The 6000-nt window shown below is 45.8% G+C and overlaps 1 protein-coding gene across 1 annotated transcript in view; it reads right to left on the bottom strand.

The window, feature by feature from the left end:
- The window catches only part of LOC128378570 (glutamate receptor ionotropic, NMDA 2C-like), a 68944-nt gene that overhangs the window by 18472 nt on the left and 44472 nt on the right, over nt 1-6000 (bottom strand).

The raw sequence follows: 6000 nt of genomic DNA, 5'->3' as shown, positions 1-6000 counted from the left end.
TGGCGCCGCCTCATGCCCATATAAGTAGAATCCATGTTTTTTTTTTCCCAGCATGCACCTGAAATTTTCAAGATGGCGCTGCCTAGATTTGAAACTATTGGCTTCCGAGCAGCAGTCCGCAAACCAATGGGTGACGTCACGGATGTTACGTCCATTTCTTTTATACAGTCTGTGATCCCGACTCATAATGGCAGTCTGTGTCTTATCATCTCCGAGACAATATATCGTCCAAGAAAAGTTGTTATCGTGACAGTTTCTGCTTATTAAATCTCAAATTACCACCACTAACATACACTTACTATATATTATATTTTCATTTTATTCTAGCTCAACTTCGTTAACTCATAAATGAATCAATAGTATTCCTGTGAGTACATTCATGTGACGTTAAACAGAGTGAAAGGAGAATATTATTTACTTTACTTATCTTTAAATTAATTCATTAGTTGAGAAGTGACTCTACAGTGAGACACTACCACTACTACCACTTATTCTTCCTGTTTGGAGTCCATGCATCATTATTATTATTATAGAACTTGCTTTACAAAGATTAGAAGATGTATAAGTACTAACGAATAAATAAATAGTAGCATAGATAGACTTAAAATAAGCTAACATAACTCAAATAACAGTGTTTTTGTTTTCCTTACATAATAAGGTGAGACTTTATTACATTTTGCCGAGTTATTGCATAATGCTGTATTATTATATAATCCATTGTTGGGCTGCTGTGTTGGTTTCTAGTTTTCTGTTCATTTGCTGTAAAAATAATAATCCTTTACAATGACATCAGAGCGCTACACCGCTACTCTGAGAACAAGCTTCACTTATATAGACATGGAGAATACATTTACTTAAAGTACTACTGTAAATACTGTATACTTCTACTTTACTACCTTTCAGAGGGAAATAATGTACTTGGGTTAGGGTTGTCTTTATTTATTTAACAGCTTAGTAAGAAGTTACTTTTCAGATCACTATTTTATACATACACACACATACAATGCATTATGATACATTAAAAAACACATTTTTAAATAGTAAAATGCTGCTTGAACGTACATTTTACTGCTAATACTGTATTTTTTCATATTTCTGCTACATTAAAAAAAAGTCTCATGCTGTATTAGACCTGGAGAATATTAAATTCAATCTGAGGGGGACACCTGGAAAATTAGATTTGGTTTAGGGCTGCATGATTAGTTACATAGCTAAATAAATTAAAGACACTACAGGACAAATGAAAGGTTAGAGTTAGGGTTAGGACAATGACTTTTGACTATATTTCTTTTTCATCCCTGCCTCATCTCAGTCCATTGAAAATACTACTACTACTACTTTTCTGGGGTTTTTGTTTTTTTTCTTTCTCTTTTAATTTCCTGTGTACTTATATATAAGGAAGGAGGGAAGGAGAGATGGACAGAAGGAAGGAAGGTAGGAGGGAAGGAAGGAAGGAGGGAGGGAAGGGAGGGAGGGAGGAAGGGAGGAAGGAAGGAGGGAGGGAAGGGAGGGAGGAAGGAAAGAAGGAAGGAAGGAAGGGGGGAGGGAAGAGGGAGGGAGGAGAGAAGGAGGAGAGAAGGAAGGGAGGGAGGGAGGGAGGGAGGGAGGGAGGGAGGGAAGGAATAAAAGACAGAAGGAAGGAAGGAGGGAGGGAAAGAAGGGAGAAGAGAAGGAAGGAAAGAAGGACAGAAGGAAGGAAAGAAAGACGGCAGGAAGGAAGGAAGGAAAGAAGGACAGAAGGAAGGAAAGAAAGATGGAAAGAAGGAAGGAAGGAAGTGGGAGGGGTAAGGAAAAAGTCCTTATTTCTCATTGTATCTACTTGTTCCTGTCAAATGAATAGAAAACATTCATACATATATATATATATATATATATATATATATATATATATATATATATATATATATATATAAAAAAGGTCTCAGTGCTTCTTCTGCTGCTCCTCATCTAATGACGTCTCCATGAACAGCTGATCAATATGACGCTGAGATGTAAAACAAGGAGCTGATGGAGAGCTGATGGAGGAGAGGAGGGGAGGACCTGCACGCTCTGGCGTCAGGATATATATATATACGAGAGAGGGGTGCAGCAGGGAGGGAGAGTTGCAGCGACTCCACAGGGCTCGTGCATTATGTCACGGCCCCAACAGATGGACTGACAGCTGGGCGGACCAAAACAAATCCGACATAAATTAATCACAAACAAACAATGGTCAACAGGAGTGAAACTCACGGCTGATTATTGGGACTGGACTGGATAATGGCAACTAATCCATTACCAGCAGTCTCTTCAAACATGTTACCTGAAGAGTAGAGTCAAAAAAACACCCAATATGTTACTACCCTATACCTCCTGTCATCTGTCCTTCTTTCCTTCCTCCCTTTCTTACTTCCTTCCTTCTTTCCTTCCTTTCCTTCCTTTCCTTCCTCCCTGTCCTTCTTTCCTCTGTCCTTCCTTTCTCTTTTCCCTTTTCCCTCCGTCTCTCGTACCTTCCTTCTTTCCTCTGTCCTTCCTTCCTCCTTTCCTTCCTCCTTTCCTCCTCCCTCCTACCTTCCTTCTTTCCTCTGTCCTTCCTCCCTCCCTCCCTCCCTCCCTCCCTTCCTCCCTCCTAACTTCCTCTTTTCCTTTCTTTCCTCCCTTCCTTCTTTCCGACATAAATTAATGACAAACAAACAATGGCCAACAGGAGTGAAACTCACTGCTGGATTATTGGGACTGGACTGGATAATGGCAACTAATCCATTACCAGCAGTCTCTTCAAACATGTTACCTGAAGAGTAGAGTCAAAAAAAACTCCTGCCTTTCTTACTTCCTTCCTTCTTTCCTTTCCTTTCCTTCCTTCTTTCCTCCCTCCCTCCCTCCCTCCTACCTACCTTCCTTCTTTCCTTCCTCCCTCCCTCCCTCCCTCCTACCTTCCCTCTTTCCTCTGTCCTTCCTCCCTTCCTCCCTCCCTCCCTCCCTCCCTTCCTCCCTCATACCTTTTCCTTTCCTTCCTCCCTACCTTCCTCCCTTCCTCCCTCCTACCTTTTCCTGTCCTTCCTCCCTCCCTCCCTTTCCTTCCTCCCTCCCTCCCTTCCTCCCTCCTACCTTCCTCCTTTCCCTTTCTTTCCTCCCTTCCTTCTTTCCGACATAAATTAATGACAAACAAACAATGGCCAACAGGAGTGAAACTCACGGCTGGATTATTGGGACTGGACTGGATAATGGCAACTAATCCATTACCAGCAGTCTCTTCAAACATGTTACCTGAAGAGTAGAGTCAAAAAAACACCCAATATGTTACTACCAAATTAAATTAACCTGCTATATCCTTATATACTTCCTTATATAGCAGGGATGTCAAAGATGCGGCCCGTGGGCCAGAACCGGCCCGCCAAGGCGTCCAATCCGGCTACCCTATACCCTCCTGTCATCTGTCCTTCTTTCCTTCCTCCCTTTCTTACTTCTTTCCTTCTTTGTTTCCTTCCATCCTACCTTCCTTCCTTCCTTCCTTCCACCTTTCCTTCATTTTCTTTTCCTTTCTCCCTTTCCGTCCTTCCTTCGTCGCTTCTTTGCTTTCTTGTCTTCTTTCCTTCTGTTTCCTTCCCTCCATCCTTCCTTCCTTCCACCTTTCCTTCATCTTCTTTTCCTTTCTTCCTTTCCTTCCAGGACAGATGAAAGGACAGAAGGAAGGAAGGGAGGAAGGGAGGAAGGAAAGGTAGAAATTACAGATGCAAGGAAGGAAGTCCCTTACTTTCTTCCTTCCTCCCTCCCTCCTACCTTCCTTCCTTCTTTCCTCTGTCCTTCCTTCCTCCTTTTCCATCTCTCCTTCCTTCCTTCCTTCTTTCCTTCCTTCCTCCCTCCCTCCCTCCCTCCTACCTTCCTTCCTTCTTTCCTCTGTCCTTCCTTCCTTCCTTCCTCCCTTTCCATCTTTCCTTTCATCTCTTACTTCCTCCCGTCCTCCTTTCCTTCCTTCTTCCTTCCTTCCTCCTTCCTCCCCTCCTGTCCTTCCTTCCTCCTCCCCTCCCTTCCTTCCTTGACTCGAGGACAACAGGAGGGTTAAATAGTCATTCTGAATCTACTGATCAAATAATTGACTTATTGTTTCAGCAGTAATCAAATCTACTCCTTTTAGATAATTGGGGATGTTAAGTGAAAATCTATAAATGTAATTATAAATTTGAACCTAGCATCTTTTTATAGATGAAACGTTGGTATAATTAGTGGTAATAAAGCTAATTAAGTGTGATGATTGGCAGCTGCTTCTCCTAGTTAGTTCCCCATTAACCCCTGATAGCCTTTAGCTTTACCCGCTTTACTGATGTTGGATAAACATTCAGACTGTAACCGCTTGAACAGCAGCATCCTCTTCTTGTTTTTTTTTTTTGTGGGGGGGGGTTCCCATGCAGCACGCAAACACATTTTCCAAATCCAAACTTGGTAGCACAGCAGATAAAACCCAGTGTGGAAGCTGGCAGGGGGCCAATTTCCAGCAGCAATCATCTTTATACTGTATTTGCTGTTTAGATACTGCATGTTGCTCCTTGTTACTGTTTTCTTTTTACACTCACGCTTACACCTTCCTCCCTCCCTCCCTCCCTTCCTTTCACCCTTCCTCCCTCCCTCCCTTCCTTCCACTCTTCCTTGCTCCCTTCCTTCCACCCTTCCTTCCTTCCTCCTTCCCTTCCTTCCACCTTTCCTCCCTTCATTCCTTCATTCCGTCTTTCCACCCTTCCTCCTTCCCTTCCTTCCACCCTTCCTCCCTCCCTTCCTTCCTCCCTTCCTTCCACCCTTCCTCCCTCCCTTCCTTCCTCCCTTCCTTTCACCCTTCCTCCCTCCCTTCCTTCCTCCCTTCCTTCCTCCCTTCCTTCCTCCCTTCCTTCCTTCCTCCCTCCCTTCCTTCCTTCCTCCCTTCCTTCCTTTCACCCTTCCTCCCTCCCTTCCTTTCACCCTTCCTCCATCCATCTTCCTCTCTTCCTCCCTCCCTCCCTTCTTTCCACTCTTCTCCCTCCCTTCCTTCCTCCCTTCCTTTCACCCTTCCTCCATCCCTCTCTTCCTCCCTTCCTCCCTCCCTTCCACCCTTCCTCCCTCCCTACCTCCCTCCCTCCCTCCCTTCCTTCCTCCCTTCCTTCCTCCCTCCCTTCCTCCCTCCCTCCCTTCCATCCACTCTTCTTTGCTCCCTTCCTTCCTTCCTCCCTCCCTTCCTTCCTTCCTCCCTCCCTTCCTTCCACCCTTCCTCCCTCCCTCCCTTCCTTCCTTCCTCCCTCCCTCCCTTCCTCCTCCCTTCCTTCCAATCTTCCTTCCTCCTTTCCTCCCTCCCTTCCTTCCTCCCTATTTTCCTCCCTCTCTTCCTCTCTCCATTCCTTCCACCCTTCCTTCCTTCCTCCCTCCTTTCCTTCCTCCCTTCCTTTCACCCTTCCTCCATCCATCTCTTCCTCTCTTCCTCCCTCCCTTCCACCCTTCCTCCCTCCCTTCCACCCTTCCTCCCTCCCTACCTCCTTCCTCCCTCCCTTCCTTCCTCCCTTCCTTCCTCCCTCCCTCCCTTCCATCCACTCTTCTTTGCTCCCTCCCTTCCTCCCTCCCTTCCTTTCCTCCCTCCCTTCCTCCCACCCTTCCTCCCTCCCTCCCTTCCTTCCTTCGTCCCTGCCTTCCTCCCTCCCTCCCTTCTTCCACCCTTCCTCCCTCCCTTCCTTTCCTCCCTCCCTTCCTCCCACCCTTCCTCCCTCCCTCTCTTCCTTCGTCCCTGCCTTCCTCCCTCCCTCCCTTCTTTCCACTCTTCCTCCCTCCCTTCCTTCCTCCCTTCCACCCTTCCTCCTTCCTCCCTCTTTCCTTCCTCCCTTCCTTTCTCCCTCCCTTCCTCCCTCCCTTCCCTCCTTCCTTCCTTCCTTCCTCTCCTCCAAAGACCAAACAGTTTGACCCAGACTTGGATGTGATGTGTGCTAAAGCTTTTTAATGAGGACATACGCTTGTGTAATACCTACTACATGCCAAGTGACCCCGACATAAAAAAAAAGAAGACCC

The sequence above is a fragment of the Scomber japonicus genome, chromosome 18 (assembly GCF_027409825.1).
Source record: "Scomber japonicus isolate fScoJap1 chromosome 18, fScoJap1.pri, whole genome shotgun sequence".
Classification (NCBI taxonomy): Eukaryota; Metazoa; Chordata; class Actinopteri; order Scombriformes; family Scombridae; genus Scomber; species Scomber japonicus.
The sequence above is the reverse complement of the archived record's forward strand: the minus strand, read 5'-3'. Positions and strand labels throughout refer to the sequence as shown.